Source organism: Cetorhinus maximus, chromosome 9, assembly GCF_964194155.1.
Source record: "Cetorhinus maximus chromosome 9, sCetMax3.hap1.1, whole genome shotgun sequence".
Taxonomy (NCBI): Eukaryota; Metazoa; Chordata; class Chondrichthyes; order Lamniformes; family Cetorhinidae; genus Cetorhinus; species Cetorhinus maximus.
Window position 1 is genome coordinate 49,593,432 of NC_135887.1, and position 22,278 is coordinate 49,615,709.

Sequence of the window (22,278 nt, forward strand, 5' to 3'; positions counted from 1 at the left end):
GGCGATTTTATCTTTACCTAAACCTTTCCAGTGGGGAAGGCAGTGCTGAAGACCCTGAATTCTCTGCCGCTTTACAAAGCCTGACGCTGTCCACCGTATTAAATTCACTAAGTGACATCTGGTGGGTAGGGTCGTACGGAACTAATCTCAGCGTTGTTAGAGATCTGCTAGTTTACCGAATACATGATGCTTGCAGTTCAGTGATTCCGCTGGTTATTAACATACTTTAGAGATTACCGTGCTAAATTCAATTATATCACTACTCCAGGAGGTATTACTGCTTAGTCTAAACTCCACTGGTCAAGTATGTGGATAACTGTGCCCAGATCCGATGGCAACTCTTTCCAACAATACAGCCACGCTCACCAAATATGATACAGCCGTTAATCTAGAAAGTCTATTACCATTCGCAGCCCCAACTTTAACCAGTCCGATGCTGTACAGCGATCGAGTCCAATTGTTCACAAGATGTATCACCATCCGTGGCGCTGACCACAGAAAGTCCGGCTGGCGTGTTGCTGACCAAGGAGGTAATGTAAGTAGGAGCGTTCCTGTTGTACTGCCCACGGGGTTGAAAACAGGAGCGCTTGGCGATGTGTCGTTGTCCAAGGTCCTGAAAGCAATTGCTTTCGGCGTAGTCTGGAAGTCCACGGTGCTGAAAGCGGCTGCTCTCCGGCTCGATGTTGCTTTCCAACGCTGCTGAAGGCAGTTCTCCGCGGAGTGTTGCTGTCCACGGTGCTGAAAGCAGGAGCTCTCACTGCTGGGTTGCTGTCCACAGTGTTGATCAGACTTTAATCACAAGGTGCAAGTTTCCGAGGAGCTGTAATATCCCGCTCTCGCCATTTGTGGTGCAGTAACGCGGGGCGCTGTGCAGGGTGCTGAGGCTGACTGCTTGCAATGATGAACGCGGTTCTAATGTTATACTGATCCCTTCGGAAATCTGTCACACCAATCGCTTGGTCAGATGGGACAGACTTACACCCGCGGAACACGACAGTGTGTCCGCCTGTGGAACTAGCAATGTCTCCAGCTCTCGACCTATGGAGATCTCACTGGGAGCTCGAAACGTGGCAGTTAAAATACTGAAAAAAGGGTTTGCTTTGCCAGCTGTCTCGTGTAATTCAACGCGTCGACTGTTGCTAACACCTCACATATATAAGTACAGCTCTCCACAGTACAGCGCGCACTTGTCAACTCGCCAACGGAAATAGAACCTAAATCCTCCTTATAATATTAAAAAGCCATGCGCTATAATTAGAGATGTGTAGCACCCGTCTCCATCCTCCGAACCCGTCAACTTGAATGTGGGGAAACAAAACAGGAAACGAAATTTGCAACTCCTACATTAGCTAAAAAGGACTTCCGTGCGAGATTTGGCGACAGTGCAACTGGCAGTCTACTCTTCTTTTAAAAATCTAGATTTAAGCCCTACAAAAGCACTAAGACTTGGGGGTAATCTAACGTACGCAGGAATAAATTCTCTTCAGTCTAACTCGGTCACTGTGTAAAACACAATCAGGTGTTTCAGTGAAAGTCAATCTGACGATGGAAATAGACGTCTGGAAGTGAAGACATAATGTTTCCTACTTCTCTAACTGAAGTCAACATGCCGCTTTCAACCCCATGGTTTACCCACATCGTTCGGAAGAAAGGCCAAAAGATCGAGAATGCAATTTCTTCCAGTCCAATCCCATTGTATGGCTGCAGACCTCAAAATACAAGAAACTAAAGAGATCTTCATGCAGTTTGTCGCGTTTGTTATCTCCACTGAACACGATTCCTGTCATCTACAGCAAGATATCTTCTAACTTTTTTCTATCTTTGTAGTCATCTTATTCCTCACGGCTGATTTGGTAATCTCATTGACATCAAAATGGTGCTACAGACTGAGCAAGTGAAGACTCAGCAAGCATGGCCGAATAAACAGGTTTTGATCAAATCCACAGAAGGAACACTGTGGCAGATCTGAATTTGAACAGCCTCTGGCTCCGGGCTGCCATATGTCTGATTGATTCGGGTTAAAGAGAGATGCTCCCAATAACCATTGCCTGTCGATCATTGCTATAGTTTGTTTGTTCCCTCATCACCCCACCCCACCCCACCCCACCCCACACAAACCACATCCAAAAGATGCCTGCTGAAATTAAACCTCCAAAACAGTTACTCAACCTCTGCTAACCTCATGGGGAGATATTTTAATCCTAATCAAAGCATGTGTTTTGATGTCTATTCATTTTAATCCCTTACAGCTGCACGTTAATACGCAACAATCTTGCAGAAAACTACCTTATAGTGGGAATTAAACAATCCCCATAATGCAGAATGGGGGGCAGGGGGGACAGGCCATTTAAAGCAGCTTAATTTGGGAAAGCAGTTTTCACTCCCCTGAATATAGAGCCAAATTCACAAATGACCAACCTATGTAGGGCACAGCCTATGTAGTTTCAACTTTACTTGCAGCAGCCCCTGTTACAGAGAGCTGTGCTCGGTTTCCCCCGTGTCAGCTCAGGGAAAGCATTGGTGTAGCATTTCAATAAAGATTTTCAGCTGGTTGTAAATTATTGATAGCAAAGAGAGAAGGTGTGACACCTTTCATCAATGGAACATGATCAAGTGTGCATACCCAGCTCTACAATGGTTCTCATGTATATTAGATGAGTCATGTCATTAAAAGTTGGAGCAGATAGGCTTGGATTCTATGTGAATTGCATTTTACCAGCCTCCTCTCGTAGAAACAGGCTAAACTTAAAACACTGCTGCAACCCCCCCTCCTCCCACCCATCTCTTTCCAATTCCAACAGTAGAAAGTGGAATTCCAGTTGAGAAGCACCATTGGTACACATTTGAAGGCACGACCCTGACCAGTATAGAACGCATGGTACATTCTTAGTAACATGCTATTTCGGGATAACAAATAAAAGAAAGACTTCCATTTATATAGCGCTCTTCATGACCACCAGATGTCTCACAGCGCTATATAGCTAATGAAGTACTGTTGAAGTGTAGTCACTATTGTAATGTAGGAAATGCAGCAATTTGCACACAGCAAGCTCTCACAATGATAAAGACCAGGTAATTTGTTTTATGTGATGTTAATTGAGGGGTAACTATCGGTCAGCATACCAGAGATAGCTCATTTGCTCTTCTTTGAAATAGTGCCATGGGATCTTTTACATCCACCTGAGGGAGCAGGTGGGGCCTTGGTTTAATGTGACATCCAAAAGACAGCATCTCTGAGAGTGCAGCACTTCCTCAATACTGCACTAGAGACTGCAAAATAGTTATTACTTTTTTTATAGTTAAGGTCATGGAATAAAAGGGACAATGGCAGCGTGGGTACAAAGTTGGTTGAGTGACTGGAAACAAAGTGCTGGGCGATTATTTTTTGGACTGGAGGAAGGTATACAATGTGATTCCTCATGGGCTGGAATTAAGACCGCTGCTTTTCTTGATATACATTAATGGTCTAGAATTGGCTGCACAGGGCACAATTTCAAAATTTGCAGATGACTCAAAGTTGGTGAGGGGCATAATGATAGACTTCACAAAGACATAGGCAGGTGATGGAATGGCAGATTACATTTAATGCAGAGAGATGTGAAATGATATATTTTGGTAGGAAAAATGAGGTAAGGCAATACAAATAAATGGTGCAATTCTAAAGGTGGTGCAGGAACAGAGAGACTTGGGGATATATGCGCAAAAAGCATGGAAGGCAGCAGGGGAAGTTGATAAAGTGTTAAAAAGCCATAAGGGATCCTGGATTTTATAAATAGAGGCATAGAATACAAAAGCAAGGAAGTTATGATGAACCTTCCTAAGATACAAATTCTGCCTCACTTGGAGGATTGTGTTCAATTCGGGGCACCACACTTTGGAAAGGAAGTGAAGGCTTTAGAGAGGGTGCAGAAAAGGTTTGAGAGAGTGGTTCCATTCCAGAGATGAGGTACTTAGTTACAGGGATCGATTGGAGAAGCTGGGGTTGTGCTCTTTAGAGAACAGGAGTTGAGAGAATATCTGATAGATGCTTGGGATACTAATATATAGTGCCAGATCATTAGGATGCAGATTCAATCACACACTCCACTGCCGCAAAGCTTCAAACAGAGCCCAGATGTCTTCCTTCACAGGATGAAGGGAGGTTAAATTATGAGACCCCACTTTGTTTCTCTTGGGAACCTTCTGGTGGACACTCATCAGCCTACTGTCCTCAGAGTCAGCTCATATACAATAGATGTAAGGTATGGAACATTGAGGGGAGAATATCAGCAAAACAGCATGCAATTTGTATAACAAGTCATCCAGCTCATGCAAACACATTGCAAAATGTATGTTATGATGAATTTTGAGTCCATCCTTGTATTTAAATTAACTCATTCCTCCCTTTATTTGTAACCTCATATATCTCACAACATCTTTCCATTAAGCCCCCAACCCCAACTCTGTATTCCTTCAACAAGCCTCCTCTCTGCCCATGGCCCTTACCATTGTTAGTTGTGTCTTCAGTTATTTAGGTTCACCCTTCCGGAAGTCCTATCCCTAAACCTCTCTACCTCCTTCTCCTCTCCTAAGATCCTCCTCAAAGTCCTTCTCTTTGACCAAGATTTTGCTCAACCCTCTCAGCATCTCTTTTCATTTGGTTAGGTCTCTCTGAAACTCCATAGGACATTATTCTATGTTAAAGGTGCTAACTAAATGACAGTTATTTGTTGTTATAATACAGACAATACCAAGCTCCAGAAAGGAATCTTTTCCAATTTTGAACAATATCAACATTGAACATTCCCCGGTCAGTTATAGTACAGGCTAAATCAGATTAAAATCCCACTCTAATAATGTATGTTCTCACTTAATGTACTATTACTAATGTAAGATCTCACTTAATGTATACTGGGACATTTAACTTTTTATGATACTAATGGGAGATTTTACCAGCCATACTTGAGGGCTCTAAGCGAGGCTGAGAATTTAATGCTGAATTTTGACTTGTGCGGTGGAGTCACACCCACTATAAATTAGACAAGGCAGCTTGAGTTGATTTCATTTCATGTTCTAATAGCCAGCAGGCAAGGGAGATTTTTCTCCAATTTTTCACGGAGACGCTAACCCATATTATATTAAATTGGTTAACATCTCTGAAAATAGCAGGCAACGTAATTTCATAAGAATAGGTTCAGCTCTTGTATGCTGATATTCAAAGAGCTCAATTTCAAGGCAAAAGACACAATTCAACATTATTATTCACTCACTTTACCTTGAACCTGTCTATTCAGGTTCTCACGATTTGAAGGATCATGATGCGCTTAAGGATTGCCCTAATAGTGTCTATCTGCAGAGGTGGCCTATAATTCCAGCTTTGTCATTGGAGAACATCCTTTGCAAGGCTCATTCACTCAAGTGTTGTGGAGAACTAGTGGAACAAATGTAATCATACGGTGTTATCTCTGAAAGTAGTTTGAGTTCTAAAATAATCAGCAGGTGGCATCAATGTGGCTAAATCATATCTTCATATCTCCAATAAAATAATATAGTATCATGTCAGAACTATATCTCTGATAGTTTCATCCGATGAACACAAAGTGCATGACAAGTTACTCAAGAGACGCACTTTTCAATGGTAACTTCAATTTCTCCAATATTTTGTACCATTTATTATGCAGCATAAGTTATTATTTTAAAATTATATTGTTGTATACAGGCTTTATTTTATCTGTTCATGGGCCTCACTGGCTAGGCCAGCATTTATTGCCCATCCCTAATTGCCCTTGTTCAGAGGGCAATTTTTTAAAGAAGCAGCCACATTTATGTGGGTCTGGAGTCACATGTAGGCCAGACCAGGTGAGGACAGCAGATTTCCTTCCCTAAAGGACATTAGTGAACCAGATGGGTTTTTAGAACAATCGACAACGGTTTCATGATCATCATCAGACTTTTAATTCCAGATATTTATTGAATTCAAATTCTACCATCTGCTGTGGTGGGATTCAAATCCGGGTCCCCAGAGAATTACCCTGGGTCTCTTATCCATTGTCAATACCACTATGCCACCACCTCCCCTTTATTAGTAATTACATTGAATTGCAACCAAACAAAAACTTATGCTTAATGGTTTTGGTTAAGGAGCAAGAATGATGAGGAGAAGCTAATGAAAACAATATTGCTTGGGCTAAAATGTATCCCCCATTCTCCCTGAAACTGCGTTTGGTCACTGTCAATCCAGTTTTTGAAGAATTGTTCACATTACAAACTGCTATTAATCTGGTGCCACACTGCCAATTTTTTTCATACTATTACAAGTACACATCTGCAAGTGGTCATACTCAAATTTTCAGTACACTGATGCCAAAAGCAGTTTAACTAGTCCAGTGCAGGCTGCCATGAGTTCAAGAGGGTGGGTATCTATGTATTTTGTTGTGCTTTACATTATTGTTCTATTGTTTTTAAATTTTAGCAGGTTGATTTTCAATCCCTACCAATTGAAAAGGGTTGACTGATCTTCATGATGCACCAGACACTCAACTATAAAGACTTGGAGTTAGCTTCTCATATATTCTGCAGACAAAGAATAACTGATCCAGAAAATAGAATAGCAAGTCATACTGGTTTGGTTACTCTTCCTGGGGAAGAGTAAAGACACTTTTGCACACTGCACCTATCTATACAGTATCTGATTAATTGGAGATTGATACTGACATTAGGTACAAAAAATGTGTTAAATTGCAGCATCCCTCAAGTTGCTTAGCACTAAATTTAGAATAATGAAATGCTTCAATAGTGAAATACTGTATTACGTTTTTAGCATTTAATTATTATGAAGCTGTTGTTTATCATTGATCACTAATATTAATAGTCACAGTTTTCTAACTGAAGCCAGAGTGCATCTTTACATCATACAGAATTTTCATTGTCTGTATCACTGGCAGCTCACTCTTGTCTGAAAGTGAAGATCAAAGTAAAATCAAGTCTAACTGTTCCATGTAAGATGGAATTTATGAGCCTCCAGCCATACTTGTTGAACTGGCTGTATGGTGACAGTGTGAACAGAGTGACGGGATCCCATTAACATTACAGGTGTATAAATTGTTATGACCATATTAAGGTCTCAGCCATAAATCAATTTGAACATTCACAGAATGTTCTACAATACTGGATACAAATGTTCTCAGCAAAACCTGCTTCAATGTTCATTTGACATGAAGACAGACAAAATGGTTCAATCCTGCATAAGAATGTGGTGGCAATGCTCAATTTTGGACTGTGTCAGTATATAAAGAGCTCCTTAACTTGACCTGAAGACCAGTATGAATTGCTTCATTGAGCACAAGAAGATGATGTAGTTTAACATTTTTCTTGGATGACCTGCAAAGACTTCTATTACCAGCAACTGATTGATACATTCCATCATTGAGAGCTGACATTGGCCAATATTGCCAGCTTGATAAGCAGTTATGGGAAAGTGAAACAGTTGACATCAGTGACCAACTGATGAAACAAAGGCTGCGTGAACAGTATCCATATGGTCAAGAAACTGCATATCAATGCTAGAAATGGGAAGAAAAGATTTGTATTTGAAAAAATAGACTCCTAGAGAAACAATTCCTAGACCGTCAGATCCAAAATATATTGACCCAATTCCTTTGTGTCACTGTATGTCATAATAGAGATTAGTTATAAACAATGGCCCTGAATACACTGAATATTTAGTTAATTCTGCAATGTATAGTAATATAACAATGTACCATATTACACTGTTGAAATGCCTGGGACATTAAGAACCAAATTACAGTTGTTTATAAATTATAGATAACATTTTTGTTATTTTAATGTTGTAATTACTTGAAAAGTGGACTAAATGGATGGCAGGTTCTATCAATACAACCCATCTTGAGCTAGGTTCTCCTTTTAATGGAAACAAATATTTTGAATAGCTGTGACATAACCGTGCACAATGGCAGCCTGTTTTGCAAAATTAACACTGACAGCTAATGCCCCTTTAATGTAATCTGGAGGTAAGATTTGACAGGCTGATGATACCTATTAATGTAATGTAATAAGTCATTCCTAATTGCTAAGTCTATAATCTCATATTGCTCTACCTTATTATTTACCTGACCATTAGGTGCATGATACCAAAACACACTGTAATGATAGCAGAACTGACATTTGCCAGAGACTGCTGAGAACAGAATTCAGTCACTTATTTGCGATAACAAGAAGTTCATTATATTTGACCCGTGCAGGCACGTTATTTCTGTTATCAGTCTTGGTCATAGACAAATACATATGTGGGACGGAGGCTTTGTACTGTCAATTCATTTCAGCTTTGAGGTAAGAATCAATTGCATCAAACTAGTGATTGTAATTGCCACATTAGTCTAAGAGAGCTTCCTGGTGAATGAATTTGCTTCAATGCTTACCAAGTCTTTCTATATTGAATCAAATATTGAGTGTTCAGCAGCTGGGAGAATGACCCATGTGGGGGCATTTTGCTGAAACAGCATAGCTTGGCAAGTAGAGAGAAAAAAGTGCAGCTGGTTTGAGGCATTTCTCAAGCTGAGTTAGTAGCAGTACCTACTATTACATTTTAAAATAATTTTGTTGTAAGTAAACTGGTAGCTTTGGGAACTGCTCATTCAAATCCAGCTCATCAAATAATTGTCAAAACATAGATCTAAACACTTATTTATAGGCACAAATGTTTATTTACTCCCTGAATTGCTCTGCATACCAAGCAGTTGCAAAATTCCTTTTTATTTGCAACATATTAATCAGGTAGCATGGAGCTATCTGATCTCAGACACATTGTCAGTAATGTCAGTGGTAGTCCTCAGTGCCTGGGGTCTAATGAGGACAAAATCAGCTAGGAGTTCCTGAACCTGATCACTATCCAGTGACGCCTGCTCGAAATTGTGTTTGAACGGATGTTAACTGAGGACAAGATCAGTGTTGATTGTGATGTGCTCAATGATAGAATATTCAGCAGTTACCAATCTCAAGTCGAACATAAGGAACAGCCACCTGGAGGCTGTGCAATACCCATCGAATGGGTCTCCAGTAAAAGCAAGCACCTTTGAAAAAGGAAGGGAGAAAATTTGCAGACGGAATGGGAAACCAATGTCTGAATAATGTAGCTACAATCTCTCTAAGTGCAAGTAGCAACACCATTACTAACACTGTATAAGTATGCTTATGGTCAGCAGGTGCCAAGTGCTGTTTTGGGTACATCTCTGGCACCCACCCATTATGGGCCAGAAACTGAACTGGACCAGCCATATATATACTGTGGCTACAAGAGCAGGCTTGAGGAATTCTGTGGCGAGTAACTCACCTCCTGACTCCCCAAAGCCTGTCCACTATCTACAAGGCACAAGTCAGGAGTGTGATGGAATACCCCCCACTTGCCTGGATGAATGCAGCTCCATCAACACTCAAGAAACTCAGCACCATCCAGGAAAAAGCTGGCCACTTGATCGGCACCCCGTCCACCACCTAAACATTCACTCACTCCACCACTGACACACAGTGGCAGCAGTGTTTACCATATACAAGATACACTGCAGAAACTCACCAAGACTCCTTCAACAGCACCTTCCAAACCCCTGACCTCTACCATCTCAAAGGGCAAGAGCAACAGACGCATGGGAAGACCACCACCTGCAAGTTCCCCTCCAAGCCACACACCATCCAGACTTTGGACTACATCACCTTTTCTTTGCTGGGAAAAATCTGGGAACTCCCTTCGTAACAGCACTGTGGGTGTACCTACACCACATGGACCACAGTGGTTCAAGAAGGCAGCTCATCACCACTTTCTCAAGGGCAATTAGGGATGGGCAATAAATGTTGGCCTATCCAGTGATGCATGCATCCCGTGAACGTATAAATAAAACCCGCCTGTCTGTCCAGTGCCTCCCTGAGTATGGAGAGAGAGGAGTGGGGGAGGGGTGGGGGGGTGGGGGGGTGTTGCAGAGAAGAGACTGGGAACTGGGGGTAGGTGTTGCCTTCAGTAAGGGAAAGATTTCTAAACATTATTTTTGAGAAATGTATTATTCTTCAGGACTCCACATGGTGGTCTGGATCGTAAACAGTGGATCCTAATTACACCTTTATGGAACTGGCATCCATTCACTCACTCAGAATAACAGCTGCCATTGCTGCAGGTTAAAGGAGGTTGTGCCTTCTATTGTAACCCCTGCCCTTCATTTGTCTTTAAGGAGGCAAATGGAAGTTTCTTCTTGCCCAACACAAGGTATTAAAGAAATTTCCTGAAATAGCAAAGAAATAATGGGCCTGAACTTCCTCGGAGTGACAATCAGCCTGGATTGCCACTCCATGCCCAATTACTCTAGTCAAATTTTTTTCAATTCTATCTTGCTTGACCTTCTGACTCAGGTCAGGCGAGATCCAGGCAGTGCACCTCATCCCTGAGGCACAGCATCCAAGTCCAATAGGGTTGAAGGGAAGGAGACCACGCCCCCTTTTTTACATCTCTAGCTGCCGTAAACCAGGTAAGTTTAAAGGTCCACTTAAATTTAAAGGTCCCTGATAGGTCTGGGAGAGAATAAGTGTCTAAGTAAGTGGATAGGATTTGAGGGGTGATGGGGATCGGAATTTGGAGGTCGGTGGGGAGGGGTTGTAGGGCCTTGGGGTGGGGGAGGGCTTTTGGGCCTTAGCGGGTAGGAGTGTCAGAGGTCGGGGGGGGGATCTCGGAGGTCAGTTGTCGGAGGTTGGGGGGAAGGTGTCAGGAGTCGGGGGGAGGGTGTCGGAGGTCGGGGGGGAGGGTGTCTGAAGTCAGCGGGAGGGTGTCAGAGGTCGGGTGGAGTGTGTTGAAGATCAAGTGGAGGAGGGTGTCGGGCCTGCTGGGAGGGGGAATTAATCCTGTGTGGGGGTAGTTGGGGAGTGGGGGGATACATCTGGGGGGGTTGTGGGGCTGGGGGAGTCCCATGGGTGGGGTAGTTGGGGGGGCTGGGGTTAGATCCCTGGGTTTGGGGGGGGTGTTGGGGAGTCCCAAGGGTGGGGTAATTGGGAGTTGGGGGGAGTCCCCTGGGGGGCAGGGGGTGTGGGGAGAGTGTCTTGGTGATTGGTCTGGGTTTGTACAATAGTTACCCAGAAGTTAGAAGTGGTTTTAACTCTTCTAACTTTTTCTGGGCAACTATTGGTGTAACCCAAAGTTTGCAATTTAAATTGCACTTTTCAGATGGTTCCCAGCGCAGGACAATTGCCCAGGGGAAGTTGCACTTCTGGGCAATTGCTATGTAAACCTTACCGTGAGCTTCCGAAGGGGATTCCCAAGTGCATCTTTGGGGTGCCCCCTCAATCCAATGCTATGGAGCTCGGAAGTTATGGCCCAATGAAGACCTGGCATTACTACATCTCTCTCACTTTCCTGGGGGTGCCACTAGTCTTATTTATAACAAAGTTATTTTCCTCATGGAAAATCAGGGCTTGTGTATTTAATAACAAAGCTAACAAAAAGTTAAATTAGATTAGGTCAAGGTGGGGAGGCAGTGGCGTAGTGGTATTGTCACTGGGCTAGTATTCCAGGGTCTGGGTATCTGGGTTCAAATCCCACCATGGCAAATATTGAATTCAATAAAAGAAATCTGATGATGCCCACAAAACCACTGTTGTAAAAACCCATCTGCTTTAGGGAAGGAAATCTACCATCCTTATCTGGTCTGGCCTACATGTTACTCCAGACCCCAAGTTAGGGATAAGCAATAAATGCTGGCCTAGCCAGTGATGCCCACATCCCATGAATGAATATTTTTTTAAAATTAAGATAATCGCAGAACTTTCAACTTCGGCAGGGGCCTTAAATTAATGATATTGGATCAGTGGCTCATTGTTCAACCTGCCCACTGAAGTGAATGAAAAGGAGATTTAGGCCTACTGCTTAACAGGTGGTCAGTCCCCTTCATCCATTTTACACCCCACATGCCTGAAAAAGTTGAAAGCTCTGCCCTTTAAAAATATTGTTTAAAGTTCTTTGCATTCAGCAGTTCATAATTCCTTTGGTATGCTTTTCAACCAATGGCATATCTTCCATAATTGGCCTCCCCCCAACTCTGCCTTGAGTTATTTATGTAAACTTTGATAATGAAGGTGTTAGGCTATGTTACTGAAAAGTGAATCTACAACAAAAACCACTTGCATTTAGATAAAGCCTTTAATGCAGTTAAATGCCCAAGGCCCTTCGCAGCAGCGTTATCAGACACAATTTGATACCAAGCCATATCTACTTCAGAGTCCAAAAGATGTTTGGTTTTACTGCAATCTGCCCCCAGCTGAAGATGCTCAGCGTACACAGGCATCATTACAAACTGTTGTAGTAAACAGTTTCTTGAATTAAGTGCTGATGAATGCCGTGTTCCACCACAGCTTTTCTAAGAAGACAGATTTTTTTTTATTCGTTCACAGGGTGTGGGCATTACTGGCTCGGCCAGCATTTATTACCCATCCCTAATTGCCCTTGAGAAGGTGGTGGTGAGCTGCCTTCTTGAACCGCTGCAGTCCATGTGGTGTAGGTACACCCTCAATGTTGTTAGGAAGGAAGTTCCAGAATTTTGGCCCAGTGACAGTGAAGGAACGATGATATAATTTAAAGTCAGGATGGTGTGTGGCTTGGAGGGGAACTTCCCATGTGTCTGCTGCCCTTGTCCTTCTAGGTGGTAGAGGTTTGGAGGGTGCTGTCAAAGGAACCTTCGTGCGTTGCTGTAGTGCATCTTGTAGATGGTACACACTGCTGCCACTGTGCATCATGGCCCTTTAGTTCATCAATTACACTCATTTCCTAAACAGCTGCAACGTGAGCTGTTATTCTGTACAATCCAATATAACCAATAGTGTCCTTTTCCAACATGTTATTAAATACACTGAGATGATATTTGCCCATTTCAGTTTTAGGTTCTGGAAGGGTTGATCTCTGGCAAACAATATGATTGATGTTCACATGTGAAATCTACTGTACCATCAGGATCTAGTAAAAAGTATCTCTTTCCACTTTATAATCCCATTTTTACTTGCTCCACTCACAAGTGGTAGTTTTATATATACCCCTTGATCTCTCTGTTACCCCTCTCAGAATCTTACCAAGAATCTGCTTCTAGTTTCTGTTTAGCAATAAATTGTGTTTTCATCAACTAAATAGCACTGTGGATTTAGAGAAAAGTAATGCAAATTTGCAATGGTGCTATTCAAATAAGTGAGACACCTATACACAGTGCCAGCAATAACAGTTAGTTTGCAGCAAGCATCATAGCACTAAGATTTAAGTGTTAGAGTCTCTATGAGTACTAAAATGGAATCAGGAGAGGACAGCATGAGTCAGCAAACATAATAAATCTTACTCAATGAGTGTCAGAATTCTTTATTATCTCTCCCAGCCCTACATTGAGAACAACTAAAGAAGACAGATTTTATATTAAAAGTTGAAGCTTTAGGAGAAATATACTATTATATTCTGGATTATGGAAACAATATTTCACAACTTAGCCTCTCAAACCTTTCATAATCTTGAAGATTTCTGCCTCTCTCTCAATCTTTTTGGTTCCAGTTGAAAAGTTACAATTTTTAGAGCCTTTTTTCATAACTGTTGTCTTTCATTCATGATATCATCTAGTGAATCTTCATTGTACTTTCTGTGACTAATATATCCTTCCTACAACGGGGAGTTCTGACTACCTAAATAATATCTTGCCAAAATTCAACATCACTTCTTTGCTTTTGTATTCAATGTCCCCAAAAATAAACTCCAGGATTGAATGTGTCTTTTTATTTAATTGTTTTCCTCACTCCCAACGCTATAGATCCATATATCTACACCCCTTGATCTCTCTGTTACTCCATTTTAAGAATACTGTCAGTTCAGTATTCTCACTATTCTTTATCCCAAAATGTACCACTTTACCTGGCTATTCTTCTAACCTGTCTTTGCCTTCCTGCAATCTCTCATCTTTTTCTACAGCATCTGACCATAATTGCATGTCAGCAAACTTCAACACAGGAATGAGAGTAGGTCATTCAGACCCTGGGCCCTTTGTACCATTCAGTTAGCCCATGGCTGATTTGTATTTTAACTTCATTGACCTGCTCGGTTTCCACATCCCTCAATGTTTTTACCCAAGAAAATCTATCGCAATCTTGAAACTTTCTGACCATCTCGTGCCTTGAATTGACCTAGCATCATCCAGCTTTCCGGGGGAAAGTGTGTTCCAGATTTTTAATCCTATGTGTGGAAAAAGTGCTTCCTGACATCATTCCTGAATAGCCTGGCTCCAAGTTTAAGTTTATGCCCAATTGTTCTGGACTCTCCCATCAGAAGAAAAAAGTTTCTCTCTACCTATCTTGATTATCAAACACTTCAATCAGATAACTCTTAAATTTTCTATTATGAAGGGAATTCTGCCCTAGTCTATATAACCTGTGCTCATAGTCTAACTCTTTTAGTCCCATTCTGGTGAATTTGCTCTGGGCCTCTTCAAGATTAATGTATCCTTCCTGAAGTCAGCCTCTTAGAGTCCTTAACATAGGATGACATCAGTCAATACTTTAAAAAGTAGAATCTTTCCTTAAATGTTTACCCAGAATACATCTGTTAAAATATCAGTACAAAAGATATTCCACATAGCTGGAAGTTGACAGCAACTTTGTGCAAAACTAACCCAAGACTCATTTGGTTCAGCAGGTAAGTTGTAGCAATGATCGTCTGAGAGGGCTGGAGCAGGGTTTTTCAGAGCTTTTTTTTCCTTTAGTAGCCCTGGTTTTTGTTCTTTTTTGGCCTCCATCAGAAATACACATGGTTGTGGCGGGCGGGGGAGTGACTCATTCTGATGCCTCAGCCATCATGAATGTGGGAGAGGCTTGTTGGACCAGCTGGTCTTTTCTTACAATCAGCTACTAAGCTATAGCATTTTCCACCTCATAGCAGCAGATCAGGTTGCAGAGTAGACAAAGGAGGATTACAATGAACTATCCAAGAAGGCATAGCTAACAGAAGCTCATTGTGCCCAGGAAATAACAAGCAGAGATATCAGAAACTGATTATTACGCTGGAGACTGCTGTTTGCATGTTGTGAATCTGATCAGGGTTCCAATACAGTAAAGTTTAAACTCACTGGGACTTGAATCTTGGCAAATGCAGCAATATAATTGACAGTAACAATATCTGAATACACAGTATATAGCCAACACAGTTGTTGAGTAAATCCATAAGAAGTATGGATCTTATCTCACACATTTGTAAAAGTATTCTAAACGAAACAATTTTGCACAGATTAAAACCAAGCAATGCACAGCGTGTATGAACTTTATGGAAGTCAGCTTTGAACTTGCATCTAGTAAATGATGAAGCTGGATTCCGCCACATAATAAAAACTGTCTTCAAAACTCAAAACTTCTTAATTATGAATGGACAGTTAACTTATAACAGGAGCTACCATTGTATGGAACACAAAATTGTTGAAGGATGAACTTGCATTCATATAGTGAATTCCATGACCTTTGGATACCCCTGAGCACTTCACAACCAATGGGCGGAATTTTCTGTGCCCACTGATGGGGGGTAAGGACAATATGGCACGATTGGTTTCATGACAGTGGGAGGGCAGATCGCAATCATCCGCTCAGCCCGCCAATGGCGGGCCATGTTTCCTGCCAACGGTCGTTGGGGAGCTCATTGTAATACATCAGCAGATCATTAAAAGACCATTCCTCCAGGCTCTTGGACCCTGCCAGATCGTCCGTCCACGTAGGTGGGAAAACACGCCGATGTGTTTCACAACAACTTCACACCAGCACACAGGTGACATGCACTTGGCGGCCTTCACTTTGGGGGAACTGAGGTGAGTGAGCAGCATTGTTTTCTGCAGCTCGCCAGGGTCGCCTGTTGCTTTGCAGGCTTCAGGGGCGCCAGGGGACTTGGGTGAAGTGCTACCCTTCCATGGAGGCAACTGCTGCCCTGGCGTTGGATTCCGCACACAGGCAATCGAGGTGGGGGGCAGGGTAGACAAGGGAAGGGGCCACGCAGTAGGGACACCTGTATAAACTGACCATTCCTCTGCAAATGAGACAGTTCAGGTGCAGCCACAGTGATATGATTGGGGTTGGGCTCCTAGCCTGCCCTCCCACGCAAGCAACGCGGAGGCACCAAAGTGCTACTGAGCACTCCAGACCTTACCACCCGCCCCAACCCACACCCACCCCACTCCCACCCCCCAACCCCCCATATCCGCCTACCCCGCTGGCACAGACTGTGAGTCTGGGGCCACTTTACCGGACCATGCAGCAGTTGTACAATCTCCTCGACAACGCTGGCCATGCAGCAGTCACTGCTGGAAGCGTTCATAGCCCCTTGCAATCTCAGCAACCCGGTTAGGAGCTGTCTCCCCCATGTCGCAGGCTGACAGGGCAGCCATGAAGCGCACTCATCTCTGGCTATCTGAGGGGTGGCAGCACTCTCCCAGAAGCGTTAAGGGCCAGTCACACAGGGCCAGGAAAGGTGCTAAGTACAGCCATGATAACCACGTCTCTCTCTCATTTATGCTGCAGGAGGCCCACGTCAGGATCATGGATCCTGGTGAACTAGCTGTATGCCTGATGGCCTACAGAGAGTGAAGAAGACAGAAGAAAGAGTGATTGAGGAGCCTGGCCGCGCAAAGCAGGAGCAGCAACCTCATGAAGAAGGGGCAGCGAGGGCTCCACACATGCTGACCAGGAGCGACAGCGAGCTGTGGCTGGTCGGCGCCTATCGACACCCAGGGCCTATAGGCACCACCTGTCATTCCTGCAGATGACCAAAAACTAGTGTCGCTGTAGACTGCACATGTCTAGGGACCTGGTTGCTCATTTCTGCCAGTTACTGCAGGACTTGGCACCAAGGGGACATGGAGGGCATCCAGTGCCAGTGGCTGTGAAAGTGACCATGGCGTTCAATTTCTAAGCCAGTGGCTCCTTCCAGGGCTCCACAGGTGACCTCTGTGGGATATCACAAGCCACCGCCCACAAATGCATCCATGAAGTCACAGAAGCCATCTTCTCAGAGCCACACAACTTTATGCATTTTGCCCAGGACTGAGACAGCCAGGAAGCAAGGACCATTGGATTTGCCCTGATCTCAGGGTTCCCACAGGTGCCGGGTGCAATTGACTGCACCTATGTGGTGCTCAGATCTCCATTGCTGCACATGGTGGACTACATCAACTGCAAAGGATTCCACTCACTGAATGTGCAGCTGGTATGCGACCGCCAGAAAAACATCCTGCAGGTATCTGCACAGTTTCCAGGGAATGTGCACAACGCCTACATTCTCAGTCAGTCACAGATCCCTGGAGTCAGGGATCTGTGCCGCAGGCCCCTGGCTGACTCCTTGAGGGGAAGGGGTAGCTGGAGTGAGACCCAGCTGCCTCACCCCCCTCTTGCGTAAATACTGTTGTAGGCCAACTATGACGTCAGTGATGGAGTTGAGCCCACGCAGCAAGGCAGCAGCGATGTCCTGGACCAAGGTCTCCATGGCGGCTGCCATCCTACCAGTGTTGACCTCAGTGCGTTGGCATGCCAGTGCTATCGCCTCAGCCTGAAGGCGGACGGACTCCTCCCCAGGTTCCACAGAAGCTGCAGGGATGGCTCCACAGGGACAAGGGCTACCCGCAGTGGCCATGGCTGATGACACCCATGCGGCGGCCTCAGGGTATAATGAGGCTCATGCTGCAGCTCACAACTTGGTGGAGCAGACCATTGGAATGCTGAAGATGAGGTTCCAGTGCTTGGACCAGTCTGGTGGAGCCCTGCAATACAGTCCACAGAGGGTGTCCCGCATCGTCATCGTCTGCTGCACCCTTTACAACCTGGTGCTCCAACGGGGAGACAAACTGGCTGAGGGGAGATGAAGGAGCTGCATGTCCCCTCCGATGAGGATGCCGCCGATGGAGATGAGGGTGAGGAGGTCCTCGGGGCAACGATGACAGGGATGAGGCTCTCTCACTGGCCAGATGAGGCAGGTGCGGCACTCGGGGGGCCCTCAACTGCCAGATTTGTGGAGGATAATGACGACATGCAGTGAGGTGTCCCAATAGATCCTCACAGCACATTTGTGAATGTTTGACTCCAGTCTGGCCTATAGCAGCGCGAATACCTTCTGTGAGAATGCTCCTGTCATGGGGATGCCCTAATAGTCACTCGATTGCAGGAGGATGATGACAACATGCAGTGAGGACACTCCATTAAATCTCCACATAGCCTCTGAGAATGTCTGACTCCTGTCTGGCCAAGGGCGGCTCACTTGTGCTCCGTGATCAGGGTCAATCATAGGGACGCAGCCAAGAAACTTTAGAAGCATTTGATGCTGTGTCTGCCTTCAGCACCTTAGCCCTTCAGGAGCGGAAGCACAGCATCAGTGGTCACAGATGCTGCAGAGATGGGGGCCAGCCCCACATTAAAGGTGCTGAGAGCACATCGAGGGAATGAGAGAACTCTGTGACGCCTGACCACTACATTCTGGCAGCAATGACAAGCACCGCCGATGTGCAGGCATCAATTATGTTTGAGGGAGAGTGAGGCTGGGTCAACACTTTGGTCCGGAGGCTGCACAGAGCACAGGGAAGAGCCCCTGGGCTGAAACACCAGCCTTTATCTTGTGCAGAAAGGTTTCACATCTGAGTGACAAGAACATTGCTCATCAAAGCAAGGAGCCTTAGGCAGGGAGACATTCTTGAGAGTATATTGGCAATAGTGAACAGTATGTACGAGTGATTAACAGCCATGCACTGGCTGTGCAACTAATTTTCCTTAACTTTCCTAACCTTGCCTCTAGTCTTGGTGCTCCCCAGACATCCACAGTGGAGGTGGAGGCAGCCTGCTGACTGTGACACCCTACCTGTGATGACTTTGGTGGGCATCCTCTGGAGGGTCGAGACCTGGAGGACACCGGCCTGCTTTTGGGATCCTGCTGTGTGTCAGTGGCATCCTCCTCGGCATGTGAAGCTGGAGCTGCAGAGGTCACAGGAAGAGGGGATTTGGATGGGCCAGACACTCCCAGAGTCACCTGGGTGGATGGCCCTGGAGTGTGCACCTGCTGATCCTCCTTCCTTTGGGTGCCTGAGGGCCCCGGCTGACTCCTTGAGGGGAAGGGGTAGCTAGACTGAGACTGAGCTGCCCAGCACCCCTCTCGCGTACACTCTGTTGAAAGCCAACTATGGACATTAGCGATGGAGTTGAACCCGCGCAGCAGTGCAGGAGCAACGTCCTGGACCAAGGTCTCCATGGCAGCCGCCATCCTACCAATGTTGACCTCAGTGCGTTGCAATGCCAGCGCTATCACCTCAGCCTGAAGGCGGACGGACTCCTCCATCATCCCTTGCAATCTGAGGAGTGCAGTGGACATCCCTTCCTGATGTTCCCGAGCTTGCCTTTGCAGCTGCAGCAACTGTGACATGAGTGAGTCCAGAGGCTTGTTATTTGAATTGGACTCAGCAACGTTTTGGCCTCCAGCAGTCTTCCAAGTGCCGGGGACCCGGGAAGTCCCTGCCACCATGTGCTGTGGATCAGACAGAGTGATGTGCTCACCAAGTTGTGATCCCAAGGCTACTCTAAAGCTAGGTCCCACCGAGGTGTGTGTCTCTGTGCTGTTGGAGGGTGTGGGTGAGCGCTGTGACGGGACTTCGAGGAAGGTACCTTCAAATTTCCCTTCGGAAGTTTCTTCGGGGCTTGATTGGAGGTCCTGGGTCATGGACTCTGTCAGCTGTTTGGCAGATGTGCCTTTGAAAGCCAGGGGAGATAACTAGTGCATGGCAGTGGCCTGTGAAAGAGGACAGATCACTCATCTGATGGATGTTGCACTGCTGGTAGAGCAGCGCTGACTTCACCGTCAGCACAGGAATGTCCAGTTCCTCGCTGGCCAGCTGGGTGGCTCTGTTTTCAAAATGCGTAAGGACCCTGATTTCGGGCATTCCGCCACCGGTCTGCAACCTCTCTCTTGTTATGTGCCAGCTTGTCCTGCATGGATAGGGATGGAGAAAGTGTAATCAGGACGCCTGCCAGGCCAGATGATAAATGTGTCTGGCATGTGTGGGTGGTGAGTGGTCCTATGGACGGGATGAGAACAATGAAGGTGTGTGTGAGAGAGTGAACAGTGATGTCCCTTGAACTGGCAGTGAGTGAGGGCCCTGTGGATGTGTGATGGGTTTGTGAGTGTGTGAGTTGAGAGTGATAAGAAGAGTGAGTTACCCTGGCGGAACGGAGGGGATCATTCATCCTCTTATGGCACTGGGTGGCTGTCCTCTTCTGAAGGGTTTTGGCACTGACACCACCTCCCAAATCACGTTGCTGCCCATCCTGCGGCCAGAGCGGGGGTACAGGACATCCCGGCGGGCCTCCACAGCATCCAGCAGTTGCTCGAGGGACCCCTCATTAAACCGGGGGGCTGCGGTCTTTTTTCCTTTGCTGGCCATGTCTCCCGGGCAGCAGTGTTGAGCTGGTAGCGATGAGCGGTGTGCTGGCAGCTGCCTTTTAAACATGGCGGTCGGCGTGATGCAACAGCGGGGTGATGGCGGGAGGGCGAATGAGAGCCCACTCGCCATGGAACCAGTGTGTTTCCCGCATAAATAATGAGGCGAGTTTGGGACGATACAGTGTGTAAACCCGCCATCGCGGCTGGTGGGTAAAACATCGTTTTACCCGCCCGCTACCGCACCTAGTGCAAATCTGGGAAAATTCCACCCAATGTCATTTTTGAATTCTAGTCATTGTCATAATGTAGGAAACATTTTGTCAATTTGCGCACAAGGACCCAAAAAGGAAAGTATGCTAACCACCAGACAATTTGTTTAGTGTTTAAGGGATAAATATTGGCCAGGTCACTGGGGAGAACTCCACTGCTCTTCTTCAAACAAGTGCCATTGAATCTTTTATTTGCACCTGAGAGGGCAGATGGGCCTCAGATTAATGTCTCATTCAAAAAGCACAGCATTTCATCACTTCTTTTGTGTGTCTCCTGAAGTATCAACATAAATTATGGGCTCAGGATTTGAACCTGCAACCATCTGATTCACAGGCAAGGCGGGGCAACATTCAACCTTTAAGCAGAGAATGAATTATCCCTGTATTGTTAGAAAAAAGTATAACTTGAATGATAGAGCATTGAAGGAAGCTATTTAGTCCATCATGCCTATGCCGGTTCTCTGAAAGAGCTATCCAATTAGTCCAACTCTTTCCCCATAGTGCTACAAATGTTTCACCTTCAAGGGTATAGTCAATTCTCTCTTGAAAGTTACTATTGAATCTGCCTCCACCACCTTGTCAGGCAGTGCAATTCATAATAAGTCGCTACATATTTTTTTTCTCTCATGCCGCCTCTGGTTGAGAGGAGGTTTGATAGAGGTCTTCAAAATCATGAGAAGTGGGGACAGAATAGATAGGGAGAAACTGTTCCCATTGGTGTAAGGGACAAGAACCAAAGGACAATGGTATAAGCTGAATGACAAAAAGACTAAAGGTGACCTGGGGAATTTTTTTTTTTACACAGCGAGTGGTTAGCATCTGGAATGCACTGCTTGGGAGTCTGTTGGATGCAGATTCAATTGTGGCTTTCAAAAAGGAATTGGATAATTATCTGAATCGAAAAAGAATTGCAGGGCTACAGGGGTAAGGTGGGGCACGTGGGACCAGCTGAGTTGCTCTTGCAAAGAGCTGGCACAGAAACGGTGGGCCAAATAGCCTCCTTATATGCGAACATACGAGTTAGGAGCAGGGGTAGGCTAATCGGTCCCTCTGGCCTGCTCCGCCATTTAATAAGATAATGGCTGATTTGATAGTAACCTGAACCCCAAATTGCTGCCTACCCCTGATAACCCTTCACCCTCCTTCTGTAACCATTCAATAATTCTACAGTTCCTTTGCCAATTGCCTTTAAGGCTGTGGCCTCTGGGATTTTTGAGCTCAGCGTGAGCTGTTGTTTGAAACAGGTGATACAGTTTGCAAAATTTCACCTCTTTTCAGTAAAGGAGTATTGAGTTAGCATGATACATGAATTTAATTGAACTGCAGCAAAGGGCAGCACATGTAATATTTATGGATAAATAACAAGGTTTGCAATTTGATCTTTTGTAAAGTTTAGCGAAAAACACAGGACAACTAACCTGTGGGCGCATACCATTTGCAGAACAGTGGTATTCAATAAAATCACTATAATTAGATACTGTTCACACAATTCTGCAGTGTGTGGAAATTCTAACCAGAAAATTCCTACAAATTAACAGGAAATTGTACTTCAGCAGGTCTGCAAAA

At 44.9% G+C, this 22,278-nt stretch overlaps 1 protein-coding gene across 1 annotated transcript in view; it reads right to left on the reverse strand.

Annotated features, from left to right (window-relative positions):
* srrm3 (serine/arginine repetitive matrix 3) overlaps positions 1-22,278 on the reverse strand; it is an 854,108-nt gene that overhangs the window by 353,764 nt on the left and 478,066 nt on the right. The window lies entirely within an intron of this gene.